Source organism: Carassius auratus, chromosome 7 (assembly GCF_003368295.1).
Source record: "Carassius auratus strain Wakin chromosome 7, ASM336829v1, whole genome shotgun sequence".
NCBI classification, from domain to species: Eukaryota; Metazoa; Chordata; class Actinopteri; order Cypriniformes; family Cyprinidae; genus Carassius; species Carassius auratus.
Window position 1 is genome coordinate 32,022,098 of NC_039249.1, and position 11,851 is coordinate 32,033,948.

The window sequence follows — 11,851 nt, forward strand, 5'->3', positions numbered from 1 at the left end:
CTGCACAGATTACCAAAAGAGAAACAGCATTAAGGGACCAGTGGATGGAGTTTATTTTTACAGAACATCAACGGAGTTGTGCAAGTGTTTTTGTTTGTTCCCTGCATTTCGGATTGCACACCGTTTATTTCTTAAGGATAATGCAGTCCCAACGAAAAAGGGTCACGATCGTGTGTTGGAACCGCATGCGGTGAGTAAAACTGTTTCAAATATCTCTGTGTTGTTAACTTAGCTATCAGCGCTTAAGCACATCAAGTAAACAACATGCGATGTTGTCATCAAACTGCACTTTCCACATGTACAGCTTAAAAAAAAAAAAAAAAAAAAAAAGATGACATAAAGTGGAACTTAGTAATTTTCCAAAACCGCTAAGCAAATATATAAAGTTTCAGTACATACCACATAGAGACACCTTTGCTGATGCTGCTCTTGTTAAATTTCAGCCTCTGGATCTGTGTCACAGCTTCCAGACGCTCTCAACACAAAAGCCTACTGGCGCTCGTGATTCTTTAGCTCCGCCCACACGTCACACCTCTAGGCGCTCGTGTTTTTCCGGGAAAAATCGGTACAGACTATCTTTCTCTTATAAATATAATAAAAATATAGACTTTTTGGAGTTATGAAGGATGCAATACTACTCTATAGGTACTCAAGATTAACAGGATATTGAGTGAAAACGAGCATTTCACCCCCCCTTTAAACACATAAAACATTAATTATCTTTTAATTATTGAAAATAAACTTAACTTTTTGGTAAACAAAGGGGATTTACTATTTTAAAAAAAAAAGGAAGAAATGTTGTGTGATGAAACCTTAAAAAAACAATGTTTGATTTTGGATTTTTTAGTAGTAGGCTATGTACATTCTGCTGAACAATAGTCTTTATAGTCTTCTGTGTATGTGATGTGACGCTAGTTTTACTCAAATCAAACGATCAAATGCTCATGAAGTGACTGTCAGAGCAGTTCTGGAGATGTTGTTCATGTGTTCACATCTTATTTAGTAAACAGCAGGCGCTGAAATTTATGTGAGCGTGACACGCACTTCAGTTTGAGTGATAAAGGAAGACGCGCTTCTGCTCCATTCATTAACACAAACACGCAGAACATGCAGGATTCATATTTAAATAGACTGTTCCAGCTTAATATTTACAGATATTAGTCCATATCGTGACTTGATGTAAGTACAATGAACTATTTTTGATTAATTCATTCAAAATTTAGCAAATTCTGTGCCATTCCGCGTTAAACTCTAAAATCCGTTTTTATGACTGGATTCCGCGATTCCCTCTGCATTTTCTGCATCGTGGAAATCATAGGGCCCTAGTTGTGGTGTGCCAGCTCTATCTTGCAAAGTTGGACACACGCTAAGATATTCTCTTTACGTTTTCCCTCAAATCAAAACACTGCTGACTCCTTGCAGTATGCGATTTCAGACTCAGCGCTTTGACTTCTTCCGCTTTGTGGTTGACGTAAACGCGTTGTGTCACATTAAAAAAAATCATTGCGAAAGAAGCTGACGTGAGATTTAAAATAAATTAAAAGAGGCTTCCTCGAGTAACTCGATTACAAAAAATTATTTTTTGTAATCGAGTTACTCGAGGAATCGTTTCAGCCCTAGTTTAAACCAACTCAGCATAAAGTTTAGAGCAGCATACAGTTTACAGTTTAGAGCCGCAAAGTGTCTTTTCTCAGAGATTAAATTGCATTTTATGGATTTATTCGTAAATGTTAAAAAGTCCCACAAGTATTTCTATAAAAAAAAAGGCTTGTCCTGACTTATTGCTGCAGAGTGTTGCAACAGTTTATTTATTTATTTATTTCAAAAAGTGTTTATTACATTAAAACATCTGGAAAGTTTCATAGCTTAAAACATCCTTCTCATTAACAAAGCATTTATCTAATCAAGCTCCAAAGGGGGATCTGAGGCATCATGGGACAAATCAATTTTTGAATATGACTGCTTCCAGAGCAAGACATCCAAAGCAGTCGGCAAGGAACTCGACCGGAAGTTGAAGTCGGGTGGGGGCTGCCATCTTGTGGCAGAACTTCACTTGCGTTAGCATTCCCATTGACTCCCATTCATTTTGGCGTCACTTTGACAGCGAATAACTTTACATCTGAGGCGTTTAAAGACTCTGTTTGTCCATTATTTATTTCTAAAGATACACGACAATGTATAAAGGGCTCCATTACCTTCTATGTTACATTATGGCCCCGTATAAACAGTTTTTGTAAAAAATAGGCTAATGATTGCGTCATAACCACTTCACTCTCTGTCGCATTACCGTACAGACAGGAGTAGAAGCTCGCAGGGAATTAACTTAATATGGCGTACTGGCGTTACATTTTAAAATACTATACAAAATAATTAATCAGAATACTTACTCCTGCTCACTCACGCTAAAGATCTCCCCACTCAAGCTCGCAGTCTCTGCAAGATTAACGATGGCAATTTGCATGCACAGCTACTTAGAAGATTTACATCTTGCAGACAGGTTGCTGATGTCGTCAAGCTTCGTTTGAGTCTGCGCGTCAGAAACGGAAGTGCTAAAAAACGCTAAAAATGGGCTTCACTTGTCTCAATTGAGTTCCAATGGGGTCGCTGTGTCCATTTCTTTTACTGTCTATGATCCAAAGCAGCCAACTGATTTGGATCTGACAGCAGCTGCATCACAAGCCATAAGTAAATGATTTCATAATGCTTTGTCTCTAAATGAATGTTTTCAAAACACTTACTCATGTGCAATAGCAATGGGGCATTGATAATGCTTCCTGTGCAATTATGTGAGCCAAACAAAACAGTGGTCATTTATGACAAAACTTAAAGCTGCTGCTGCATGTAATTCATCAAAAGCATAAAAATGATGTTTGCAGATATTTAGGAAACAAGCTAAGTTCACCAAATTTTTCCTGAAGAAATACTCCAGTCAGTTATCCTGCTTTGAAATGCGTGTTGTGTGTCAGAATGTTGGTTTTTGTTTTGGTCTGTGTGATTCTACACATTGCCAATTTACTCATTACTATTTCAACACCGTGGTTGCCAGTTGGAGGAAAAAACAGCAGCTGCAGCCATGGAAACCAGCAGCCAACCACCAACATAAAAAAAAGCCTCGGCATCCATCTACAAAGCTCTATGACCAGAGGTGTATTAAAATACAGATACATCTGTTGGTCACACGGTATCACGTGATGTGAATTCGCAGGCCAGAGTTCACCGAGCTTGAACTCTGGAATGCAGTGAAATACGAAACTTTTTCTCACAGGCTTGGATTTCAGAGCTGACACATTCGCATGTGTATGAATGGAAGTCAATGGAACAACAAGTCTAGTGTGACCGCGGCTTTATAGTGTTAGGCTTGTCGGCTTACACTGTCAATTGTGCTTGTTCCTTTTTCAAGTCCTCAATCTGGCAACCTACGTGAACAGAGTCTGAGGAAGAGGAGGTGGGAGAAACAACTCTCTCTTTTGAACTGCAGTACCCATTTCAACCACTAGCTGTCATTATTACATACCGCAGTTTTAAAGCCCTTAAAAATTGATAATTTAAGACTGAAGGTCAGAATGATGGTTAATAATAATTTTTCTGCACACACACATAGATACATACATGCTTACATACATACATACATACATAAGTGCAAAACAAAAAAAACATTTAATTGAACCTGGTGGAACATAATAATAATAATAATAATAATAATAATAATAATAATAATAATAATAATAATACAAAATACATGTCATGACCCCTTTAATAAAAAATAAAAAGCAGTTTTACTTAGTTTTTCCCTAGATTTCGCCAAAACATCACCATGACTTCTGGGAAATCGGAGGTGCTTACCGAGCCATAATTTAAACCCATACATACCACTTGTATAGAAGCCAAGGAATCTAGGTATTTAGTCCATATAATCATACACATGTGAGCCACATATTGGGAAAGCAAGGTGTTGCTATTAATGGATAAATATGAAACTGTGAAAACTACAAGAAAATGCAAGAGAGAGAAAAAAAAAGCACAAAGCATTCCCAACAATACAGTATGAGCACAAGGCATCGAAGAAGCCAGACACACCCATCCCATGGAGCATGACACACTGTAAGTACAGCAGCAAGCAGCTGGGTCATGTTGATCTCCAGAAATAATCAAAGCCCCAGAGATCCAGATGAGCTGGAGCAAGAACACAGCAGAACCTAATAACCCTCTTCCATTAGCAGACAACAATTTCCAACAGCTGAGAGCAGATGACCTTTAGGCTCCGACTAGACTTGTCCAATACCCACTGTCAGAGTCACGGCCCAAAGAGCCTAGCAACAGGTAAATCAACACAATGGATGTGTTCACAGAGATCCTAGAGCTGTAAAATTGAAATACAAGAAGGGAGGAGTGCGGCCCCCTTTTCATTGTGCAGGGCTCTATTGTGCTGTACAGCAGAGCTTCTGGTTTGGTCCATCACGTCGATGTAAAAGAGCTCAGCACTCCCACGGAGACCCGAGCTAAAAACGAGCATGTCTGGGGAGAGGCGTGACCATGGCAGCTGTAATTACATGGCTGTGTCAGTAAAATACTGGGGGAAGAGCAGGAAGCTCTTAGATCTACTGTGCAAAAGATGTGTAGGACAGCCTGCATGACAAACAGCAAACTACAGTGCAGCTCCATTTAGATTATTACATTATCCAGGTAAATAAATGTGCCGTTTCCCCTTGCAAAACCACAATCTAGAGAATCATTTTGTGGTTGCTAAGGTATTGCTACTGTAATTGATGCTACTGCATTTTTAAAATGTTCTGACCACTACAATGCTAGGCTGGTACAATGCAGTTGCTAGTTTTTAGTGTGTTGCTAGGCAGTTGCTACAGCAGTGGTTCCCAATTCAGATGACTGAGATCATCAGCTTGTTAGAGAGAGCTCCATGAACCGAGCTGCGTTCTGATTGACAATCTGTTCACTGTTCACTAATCCCTAAGCACATTCACTTCACTAGACCAAATGTGCTCATTCAGAACACCCAGCAACGTCATCACACACGGACAAAACTTCAGTAACTAACCTAAATTTTAAAGTTTGAGGTATGATGACAATACTTTTGTAAATAAATTAACATACTTTTTTTAATAGACATGCATATAAAAAAAATCCAAATGCACTTTTATAAATATGTTATTATTCACTGATACTACATTTTTTAGCCAGTGCCAAAACCGATTATTCAGAATGATTTCTGCCAATACTGATAGTTTTCAGCACTGTTGTTCCCCACGCAGTACAACCTTCACAATCATCGGGAAGGAGGAGGCGGGAACCGGCGGACAATCAAAATGACTTTAATTACAAAATTAATACAAAACAGTGCGGCAGCCCCTCACTGATGACTGATGAGTTGTGCAAGTGTTTGTGTTTGTTCCCTGCATTTCTAAAATGCTTGTTTTACAAACAAAGCCCAGTTTGACGACGTATTTGCTTATCGTTTATTTCTTAAGGATGATGCAATCCCAACGAAAAAGGGTCACGATTGTGTGTTGGAACCACAGGCGGTGAGTAAAACTGCTTAAAATATCTCTGCCTCCTTGTTAGTGCGTCCGCCTCCCATTGGAGACCCGGGTTCGAGCCCCGCTCGGAGCGAGTCGTTGCTGCTGCTGCTCTCGTTCAGTTTCAGCCTTCACAGCTGTCACAGCTTCCAAACGCTCTCAACGCAAAAGCCTACTGGCGCTCGTGATTCTTTAGCTCCGCCCACACGTCACGCCTCCAGCCGGTCGTGTTTTTCCGGGAAAAATCGGTACAGACTATCTTTCTCTTATGAATATAATAAAACTAAATACTTTTTGGAGTTATGAAGGATGCAGTACTACTCTATAGGTACTCAAGATTAACAGGATATTGAGTGAAAACAAGCATTTCACCCCCCCTTTAAATATTGACTGGATTTGTCTGAAAGAAAAAATTCATACACACCTAGGATGACTTCAGGGTGAGTAATTTATGGCTCAATTTTTATTTTTGGGTGAACTAATTATTTAATGCGTTATCTCTTTCCATCACAGCCGCATCACCACTACGGGCGTGCATTATTTGTAATAATTCAATGACATATTGTCAATTACTCCTCTACTCCTCTAGGCTATCCTAGTTAAGGATGCACAATATTAGTGAAACTATATCAGAAATGGGCCGATAATGGCTTAAAATATAGGCATTGGTCCAATGTAAAAAAACTATTTCGATATGCCTTGCTGATAAGACGAATGATTCCCATGCACTAGTGATAAGATCAGGTAAGCAGTGTGGTCATTCTTGAAGCAATCTTCTGCCTGAATGGTGATAAGGTTCACCGATCGCCACATTTAATCTAGTAATATCTACAGAATGATGCGTCTTTTGTGCAATAGAGTCAACAGTCACTAGCATGTGCAGTAGCAGCAACAATAGCCTCCCCCTGGTCCTAATGCCCATCCAGTAAGCCATTTTATTTACTTATTTACTTGCACTGTTGGCCTACCTGTAATCAAAAGAACGTAAAATGCACAAAAGAAAGATTTTTCTGATTAAATAAAACAGTAGTCTATTGATGTCATAAAATCACAAGTAAGATTTGATTTAAAGGTCAAAGCTATAGGTTACATGAATGAAATCACAAAATTTTAAATTAAATGTATTTAAAGATTTATTCATTAATGTGTAATATGTTTTTTTTACTTAAATACAAGGAGCTCTAGAAGATTTTCTGAATCTGTAAAGCTCTTTTGCTTTAGACCAGCGGTTCTCAATTTCAGTCCAACACCCCTCTGCTCTGCACATTTTTCATGTTTCTCATGGCTTCAGAGATTCGTTTTATTCAAACGTACTCTAAGTGCCCTGCGAAGTGGACATCAGAGAATATTTCGCCATGATTCCAGTTAGAAGCGAACGTATGTGTTCCATTCAAGTGCACTGTGCGAGTTGTGAATTTAAATTGTATTTATTTTGATTAGAGCCCGACCGATATGGATTTTTGGGGGCCGATGCAATAGAATAAGAATAATTTAAATGCTAACGTTATAGTTTGACCTCTTATTAACGTTCGCGCTCTTCCACTGATAAACATGGTATTAGCTTTGTGGCTAATCTAATATAGCAATGCATTAGCGGCTGTAAGTGATGTTGCAGAATATTTAGAAGTGATAATGATAGGACCGTTAGCTAGAACTACCACACCGTTTTTATATACAGTGTATGAACTAAATCTACAATCATTTCACATGACGAACGACAGACTCACCTGGGTGGCTTGGCTGATCGCTTTCTTCTGTAGTGAATTTCTGGCGCTGTTGTCTACTCTGGAGTTGCAGACCGCCCTCTGGTGGGCAAACTATGCAACACTCATAACATGAGTGAAGCATGAGACTCTGTTTTTTCATGTTTCATCGGCTGTTATAAATGCCGATGCCGATTTAAATGCAATTAGCTCATATCGGCCGATAATATCGGCCGGCCGATATATCGGTCGGGCTCTAATTTTGATAGGTATATGACACACTTGTCTGTGTGTGAAGACATTGCGCAGCACAAATCCATGAATGAATTTTCCAAAGTGAAGTAAACTTCACCAGGTTTCCCCAGCTCAGGGAGTAGGGAGCAATGAACACTGTGTTGGGACCATGTCAATGGAAACACAGTTCATGCACGGAGCTCACTTCTAACGAGCTGATTATCTGTGTTAAAGTCGCCATGAAATCAAATTTGAAGAATCTTCTTTTTATATGTAATATTGTAGTGTTTATTATGAATGATTTATCTGTGCACTTCATTATTTTTTTTAAATTCATGTACCCTTATAATCTTTAATCAAATACATTACTCTACCATCCCCCCCTCGAAACGACCTCTCTTCTCTTTTGGTCACGTGCCATGGCGAAAATGTGCGGCCAGAGCCGATGAGGGTGTGGCTATAGGTGTCTGTCTCGTTTCTGCACCGCCTCTCAGAGAAACTCTCAAGGGTGAACTTGACCGACAACTTCACTCAACTCATCTTGGTTTGCGGGAGGCTCGTATAAATATGGGCTGATTCCTGCCTGAAAATTTAACTCCTCGTCCTCGTTCTCGTCGCCGGGCTCCTCAATAAAAAAATCCTTCAAGGGAACGGTAACGGTGTAGAGAAATCCTCCACAACTGAATGTAAACTAACATTCAAATCTGCCTCCATTTTGTTTGCAACGCCCAACCTCCAACGATCCAATCAATTCCCTGATGGACGAAACCAAGCCCCGCCCTACATTTTTTTCTAATTTCAGAAGCCGTTTAACTCGGATATACGTCACAGCAAGGAAAAAATGACAATCTCAACTTCCATTTCATGCCGACTTTAACAAAGAGAGACATTCAAAATATACAGAGATGGGGGGCGCGAGGACTAGAATTGAGAACTGCTGCTTTAGACCATTAGTTGATTTAATTTTTTAACTCATTTTTGATAAGTATCATTATAAAATAACTTAAATATTTATTTCATTCTAAAAAGTAATTTGAAGTATTTTTGGTAATAAACTAACCAAAATGATTTCTACATAGGAGAGCCTTGGTGTTGTCTCCAAACAAAAGGAAATATATTGGTATCTGCATTGCCTATCAGCCAAAATGAGTTGAAAAATATCGGCATTTCGGATATTGGCAAAAATCCAATATCATGCATCCCCACTCCTAATATGCGATACATATCCTGAATAATATTTCCTAAAAGCACAGATGTAAATATGGTTGTTTAGTGGATCCAGTCAAAACCCACTGTCCCCAGACATTGCTTGTATCTCTCATTCAATGTTGATCTGTGGGATTTTTCACCTGTTTTAATAAACCATACCATTTAAGTTGAGTTTCAGTATGCAGAAAAGTTTCATATTTAAAAGTTAGGGATTTTAACATTCTCCCGTACCCAAGTATTAGCAAAAGTAATAGTCATGCTTGCTTGCTGACCTTTGAAACACTGTACAGAACAACATGGTACAAATGTATTAACAGATTCCTGCTGTTGACAAAAAAACCTTGAGAACTAGGATACGAAACCAACTTTTGGATTGTAAAAGAACAAAAACTTTGTGAAATTCAAAACCTGATTAAATTAACATTACCCATGACTAACAATGATAAAATCTACCTAGTGTTGTTCGGACTTACTTAATTTCTTTGTCCTAGAACACATCCAAATCCTTGAAAAGGCTTTGGTTTAAAATGTACAATCCATTGCATTTCCACAACGATTTAAATTATTATAGTATAGAAAACTGTACCAATCAGCCCAGATGAAAAATAGACAGCAGCAGATGGCCGATCATGCATGTTATTTGTAATCTACTGCTTAAACCGGGCAACCCCCTTCCCCAAGAGAAAACAGATGTGATGAACTCCCATTTTTATAAATGTCTTTCACAATTTGTTGCACAAGTTGCTCAGAGACTAACAGAGTGTCAGGGGCCCTGCTTTTGGGGAAGTTTACATTTCATAGGTCGTTTACTCTGTTTAGAGGTTTTCGCCAAATCAGTGCTAAAGTCTCTCAAGTTGGATAACTACAAAACAGACCATTTCTTTAGTCAAATAACTAACAACCAACATTTAATGGCAAAATTTAGACATGAAGACAGGACTATAAGATGACTGAAATAATGCTGTTGGTTTAAGAAAAAATGGGAGGGGGGGGGGCGGTTAGTGATTTTCTTAGGTAAAAGTTAAAGTGAGTAATTAAGAAAAAAAACTTTGGACCAACATGAGGGTGAATACAATATCCATTTCAGGGTAGATTATCCCATTAAACCAATGTGAATTAAGAATTCTCATGCTCTTTCAAACCCATGTATAACATATTTACTTTCATATTTTTTCTTTACAAAGAAATATAAAAATATTTTAACAAATGTTTGTGCTGCTATTTTCCATATAAAAAAAAAAAACATAAGTGACACAAGTTGTTAATAAGATGTGTACATTACAGCCTTACAATTAGGGGTGTGTGATATGATAATTTTTGATCGTGGACGATAAAAATGTCTCCACGATCTGCTTTTGTAGAAATATTGTAGTATGGTGCTACAGCGTACAGTTCTGGCGCCTCCGTCATATACTGTACAACACCACACGCATTCACTGCAGTGTTAACTCAGTAGTAGAGTTACTCTCTCATTATTTGCATGTGCTTTTAAATGTTTCATTCGTGCGCTGGTCTGACCTGTGCCTTTTCTGAGAGCCGCATACACCCGAAGCGCACGTGCTAAAGCCTGTTCAACAGTACCAGATTATTGAACTAAGTTATCATTTGCGGTAATACTGTCAAAACACACAAGGTTTGCATGTAGACTTAGTTGGTTAGGTCTAAAAGTAAGTAAACAGTTGAGAGAAACATGCCTGTATATTAGATGCGTGCAGGTCTTAAAGGGACAGTTGGCCTCTTAAACATGCAGCCTACTGTCATTACTGTCAAGCGATAGATCACCCTCAAATTAAACTTCTGTCATTATTTAGTCACTGTTACGTTGTCCCAAACCTGTATTAATTTATTTCTTGGGCAGAACACAAAAGAAGAGATTTCGAAGGACTTGGGTAACCAAACTGTTAAAACCAAAAGTTGCTGGTCCACATTGAATTTGAGAAAATACTATGGAAGTCACTGCAGACCAGCAACTGTTTGGTTTTCCATGTTCCTCCTTAATAGCTTTTACGTTCAGAAGAAGGAAAAAACTAATTCAGGTTTAAAACCACTTTTGAGTGAGTAAATATTTGCATAAACATAAAACACCAGTGTTGTAGTCGAGACCAGTTCATTCGAGTCCGAGTCCAGATCGAGTCCAGAGAGGGTCGAGTCCGAGTCAAGACCGAGTTCAGAAAGGGTCGAGTCCGAGTCAAGACCGAGACCAGAGAGATTGGGTCTGAGACAAGACCTAAAGAAATCTTCAAGAGTATGTCAAATGTTTGGTGGAAACAATAAAGGTTAAAAGGGCCACATAGTATGTGGTGTAAAGGTAATTTTATTAGAATTATGAATTGTTACTTGTCAATATTAAGTGCTCATTTTCACATAACACCGTTGTACCACTATACACATCCATATAACCTTTCTAGTACACATAATATTACTGTACGACTCTATATTGTAATTCTACATAACACTTCTAGTACAAGTAACATTACTGTACCACTATACCTGTAAATGTTCAACTGTAACAGCTTTTACATAACTTTTAACCTTGAAGCTTAACTAATGACTGCTAATATCTTTACAATGTCTTGGATTATGTGCACTTTAGATGTTGTGAAGATTACAGATGGGCATAATTACTTTTCAAAAAAATAAGTGAGGAGACCATCCTGCTACCCAACCGAGCACGATGTGGTCTCATGATCAATCCACCCCAACTAAAAACTCTCTCTACTGGTGCAGAGGAAGCGGGGACTGACAACAGTTACCATTTTATCACTTTCTGTAACAGCAATGGATAATCTAATGCTAATTTCACTGGATGGTGCGTTTTAATGCAGGGTAAAATACACACTAGTCAAAGTTTTTTTTAGTTACGGAGGGCATACACACAAGAGCCGACTGACTGTCCAGGAAAATTTCATGCAAAAGTGTGTATGTGCCAGGGGAAGAAAGCTGGATCAAATGCCATATCTGTCAGACATTTTTTTTTGGGGGGGGAGGGGGTGTTTAGTGTTGAGACAGTCAGTCTGTGTCTGTATTCATTATATAATTTAATTAAACAATATTTGTTTTTTTTCTGTGACCATTTTGTCCTACTTTGTAAAAATAACACAGTTGAGAGAAATAATGTAGCAATGTGGCTTTCTGGAAAGCGGGATCACTACAGGCGGATGGCAGGAGGGTAAC

At 38.5% G+C, this 11,851-nt stretch overlaps 1 protein-coding gene across 7 annotated transcripts in view; it reads right to left on the reverse strand.

The window, feature by feature from the left end:
- pacsin3 (protein kinase C and casein kinase substrate in neurons 3) overlaps nt 1–11,851 on the reverse strand; it is a 43,354-nt gene that overhangs the window by 20,293 nt on the left and 11,210 nt on the right. Inside the window, exon 1 of one of the 7 annotated variants that reach the window (XM_026268515.1) lies at nt 9,151–9,328. The exons of 5 other annotated variants lie outside the window; for them this stretch is intronic. The gene's annotated coding sequence lies outside the window, so the exon portion shown is untranslated. Of the gene's footprint in view, nt 1–9,150; nt 9,329–11,851 lie in introns of those variants that run through there. One more of the 7 variants, XM_026268518.1, reaches the window with a different exon arrangement.